Genomic DNA, 5,231 nt, shown 5'->3' with positions numbered 1-5,231 from the left:
TAAATAAATGTAGAAAGTATCATTGCTTCCCCTTCTATTCATGAGAACTTTTCAATGATAAATTCAAGCCTAAACCAAAATAAAAATAGATATTAATCATAAAATAACTTTCAATAAGGAGTGTAGTGAAAAAGCACAAAACATTTTTAACAAGCTGAGTTTCTTTTTAAGTTTTAAACCAATTATTCATAATATGTGGTCACAAACTTACAATGAAAATATATTAACAAGCATTGAATGAGCAGGCATTGCCCCTAGATTTATAAAAATTGAAATAAAAAGATAATGTTTTCCCTAAAATCCAAGTATTAATATTTTACATATATGTATAAATATGGGCAGGATTTTTATGGGTGATTCCCAGAAGGCAGACTCAATAATAATTCCAACCTTCTGGAATTTTATTTCTGTAATATAGTAGTTAAGAATGAATTTTTGTACAACAAAAAGATTTTCAATTGAATCATGTAGCAGAAATAGTTCCACAATAGCCCCTACCACTCCCAAGACACTGTAAATTAATGTAGCTGATTTAAAGTGGATCTGGAGATTGTGTGTAAACATTGTATAGTGTAAAAACCTAGAAGGGTAAATAAAATCTGAAACGTACAATAGATGCTGTAAAAGGGAAGGGACCATTGGGATGAGGAGAACAGAAAGAAGGGAAGGAGAAAGAATTACATATGTACACGCACAGGTCAGCTTGGGTGACTGTACAATTGATATCTGCTGGTCTATTGAAAGGAGAAGCTCATGCTTAAATTTCTCTCTCTTTTTTATTTTTTCATAATTTATTACCACTTTTGCTTTCTTATATCTGGTAATCTGAAGAGCCCATTTGAAGACAAAATATGCAATATAATCCTTGCTGAATTCCTCTCATTTTGTTTAGTAATTTAGTGTCACTCCCAGTGTTTTTTACTAGTTTTTATTTTCTGTAAAAAAATAATAAAATGTATCTGGAAACTCATTCAGTAGAAGAAACAAGATCATATAATGCAAAGTGCATGTCATGATAGCACATTGTCTGACATTCATTTTCTCACCATTTTTCTTCAATGCCTTGAGTCAGTGTTAAGTCAGCCCCAGTTACTATGGGCTCTGTTTCTCTATTGGCTACACCATGCCATCATCTTCTTAATGAAAGGATAGCTGTCTATTTAAGGAAAGAGCTTCTACTATTAGATGCTAGTAAATTATACAAGTCATATCCTTAGCTGTAACCATTTGAAATCAAATCCCATTTGATAACTACAGTGCTGTACGCAGGTGTCTCTGATGTAAAAGGAGTTCTCATCAACCACTCTGAGCGCCAATTTCAACTGGCAAGAGGATAACAAAACTTCCTTTGTCTGCTCACTAGAATGGGTTTTGGAGCAAGACAAGCTGCCTGGAATAGCACGTGAAACAAAAAGTTTGTGTTGTACTTAAAATTAACTCCTCAAATTATATCAAACTTTTAAGTGTTTTGTGAAGAGATAATGTGCTGAAAACCTAGAGAAATCTACAATTAAAAACTAATGTCAGTTCCATGCACTGAAACTTATGGTGCACCATGAAATTGGTCCTAAAAGGAAATTGAAAGTAGTGAATTTGCAAATTAGAAAAACAGAGCAAGCTTAATAAAACAGCCTAGGGCTATGGAGGTAGCTCTGTGGAATAAGTGCTAACTTGGCCAGCACAAGGTCCTGAGCATGAGTTGAATCCCTGGTACCACAAAAAACAAAAAACAAAACAAAACAAAAACCTAATATTGAACCTCAGGATTCTACAAAAGGAAGAGCAGTGCAACCAAAAGTTCATATGATGGAGGGAATGAGAAAGACACAAGCAGAATGTAATGCAATAGAGATAAATAAATGACTTGAGCATTGGTTCTTTGAAAGACTAAATAAAGTTGGTAAACTCTTAGCCAAATTTATCACAAGAAGAAAAACTAAAACCCATGAAAATGGAAAAATTGTAACAGATCCTACAGAAATCAGAAAATCAATAACTATGTCAACAATCTGTATTCAAATAAGATGGAAAACTCGAACAAATGGACATATTCGTAGAAAAAAAATGACTTACCAAAGCTTAATCTAGATGACATACAACTTCTAAATAAGTAAATGTCAGTCAATGAAATTGAAGATGCAATTAAAACTTACCATCCAGGAGAACCCCAGGACCTAACAGATTCACTCTTGAATTCTACAAAACATTTAGAGAATAACTTTTGGCACTGTTTAATGAAGTTGAAAGAGAAGCAATACTCCGAAACTCTTTGTAAAATAAAGCATTACCTTGACTCCAAAGGCAGAGAAGTGTCCAGCCAAGAGAGAACTAGCAGCCAATCATCCTAGTGAACACAGATTTAAAAATCCTCAATAAGATATTGGCAAACAGATTGTAGTAAATCATGAAGAAGATTATGCAATAGGACCACAACTGTAGGCATGCTTCAATATATTCAAATAAATAAATATAATATGTCATTAACAAAGCCAAGAAAAAAAACCATATGATCGTCTCAACAGATGCATAAAAAAATTGAAAAGTCCAACACCTATTAATGATAAAATCCCTACAGAAAATTGGAATAGGTGGTTTTTTCACAATCTGATTAAAGCCATCAATGACCAATCAACAGCCAACATCATACTAACTGGACAGAAACTGAAACCTTTTACTTTGAATTCAGGAACCGGACAAGGATGTTTACTGTCGCCACTCTTAATATTTTTCTGGAAACATTAGCCAGAGCACTTATACAAGAAACAATTGTAAAGATTAAGGATAAGAAAGGAAGGTGTTGAATTATTGCTACTTGCAGATGACATGATACTCTACGTAGAATACCCAAAACACCAAAAGACTTGTAGATTTAGTGACCAAAATAAGTAGCTGGAGGCAGTCAACACTCAAAAGCATTAGCGTTTTTGTGCAGAAGTAACAAAGTGACTAAGAGACAAATTAGGAAAACATCACCTTTTGCAATAGCATGGCAAAAAAAGAAAGAAGAAGAAACAGAAATGAGTAGGAATCAATCTAAAGGAGGAAGTAAAATAACTTTACATTGAACATTACAGTACTCTGAAAAAAAAAGAAGATCAAAGAGGATATCAGAAAATGGACCTCATTCTTAGTTAAGAAGAACAAATACAGCAAAAATGACCATACTTGCTGAATTTTTATACAGACATCATGCAATACCAATCAAAATACCATTAGAATATCTCACAGAATTAGAGAAAATAATATTAAAATTCAATGGGAACCGGAAGAGATCTAGACCAGCAAAATCAATTCTGTGCAACAAAGGCAATGCTGCATGCTCTCAATCCTTGAATTGAAATTACACTACAATGTTAAGGTGAAAACAAAATGGCACTGGCTAAGAAAGGACTTGAAGAACAACAAAACGAATTAGAAAATGTAGTAACAATTCCAAACACACTCAGTTGTCTTATGTTTGACAAAAGGCCAAACATTCACAGGAAGGAAGACAGCCTCTTTCATAAATGGTGCTTGAAAATTAGGTTTTCCATCCTCCCTGGATTAGAACTAGACACATACCTTTGACCATGTGGTAAGCTAAAAGTCAAATGGATCAAATATTTAAATATTCAAACAGAAACACTAAATCTGCTAGAAGACAGTATAAGTAGAAGACTTGAAATCATTGAGGTAAGTGAACAAAACTGATGTTTTGTTTTTATGAACAAAAACATCTCCATTTACCCAGGAAATATCCAAAGACTCAACAACTATAATCTCATCTTACTAAAAAGCTTTTGCCTAGCAAAAAGAAAAGAAAGAAAAATTTTAAAAAACTAACAGAATGAAAATACAGCCCATATTGTGAGAAAAAAAATTTCACCTGTTACTCAAAAGACTAATATCAAGAGTATATAAAAAAGTTAAAAAAAAATCAAATTCCCTAATTTAAAGACCCAATCCCAAAAAATGAACATCTGATATGAATAGGTGCATCTCAGGTGAATATATAGAAATGGCAAATCAATAGATGAAAGAATGTTCAACATCCCCGATCATTTGAGAGATGCAAATTAAACAGCACTGACACTGCATCTAACCCCAGAAAGAATGGCTATTTTCTAGAGAAGAAAAAAATAACAAATGCTGACGGAGGTATGGTGAAAGAGGAACCCTGCTGCACTGTTGGGGGGAGTGTAGACTGGTGTGACCATCGTAGAGACTCCTTCCTCAAAAGCTCAAATTAGACGATCCATTCTACCAAGCTGTTCTTGGTATCTTAGCAAGAGAATCGAAAGCAGTATACCCCAGTGTTATGTGTGGACCCATTTTATAGTAGCACAGTGTGTAATAGCTAAATTCTGGAACAATCCAAAGCACATCAACTGATAAATGGATGAAGATATGTAAGGTTTTTTTTTTTTTAATTCAATGGATTACTCCTCCGTAATAAAGAAGGATAAATTTGAGGCATTTCTAGCTAAATGGATGGACCTTGAAACCATACTCTTAAGTGAAATAAATTGGACACACATTTAAACATTGTGTTGGTTTACTGGTATGAGAAACAGAAAGTGTAAATGAAGACCAAAATGTATAATAAATACTGGAAAATACAGAGAACATATGCAAATGAGGAGAACAAGGGTAGGTGTGGGGCAAAGGTTAAAAAGGAGGAAAGGAATTGAAGAAAAATAGCGACAAAGCTTTTGTAAATAAGCAGGGGGAGGAGAGTTGAGAAGGGATGGGAATGGGAGGACACGAATCAAGATATACGGTGTGAGGTACAAATTCCCTGGGGTGAATTGTATCATTATAAATATCTAAAATGTACCGTGTGTTAAATTTTCTAGTTCCCTTCCAATGCCTTTTTAAAATTTATGTGTTTATTCGTTGATGCATGCATTTCATCGCTTGGGGATGGGAGCTTTGCTCACTCACAGAATTGATCAAGGTAGCCTCCAACTTGTGATGCCTCCGCCTCAGCCTGCCAGAGCGCTGAGCGTAGAGGTGTACGCCACCACCCTCAGTGGATCCAACTCCCGGGCTCCTCTTTACGATCTGGCCTTCGTTTTCACTTCCAGCTTCATGCTTTGCAAGTCCTGCCTCAAGCACCGTCTGGGGCCACTGGCAGCACGCGCAAACCCTCCCTCGTGGCGTTGGCCTGTTTAGAGTCTCCAGGTCATGCCTCCCCCACTGACCGTGCTGCGTTGCGAGGCTGTCTTACCGCTCGCCCTGCCTTTGCGTTC

Source organism: Octodon degus, unplaced genomic scaffold (assembly GCF_000260255.1).
Source record: "Octodon degus isolate 3935 unplaced genomic scaffold, OctDeg1.0 scaffold00248, whole genome shotgun sequence".
NCBI classification, from domain to species: domain Eukaryota; kingdom Metazoa; phylum Chordata; class Mammalia; order Rodentia; family Octodontidae; genus Octodon; species Octodon degus.
This window is presented reverse-complemented; position numbering follows the sequence as displayed.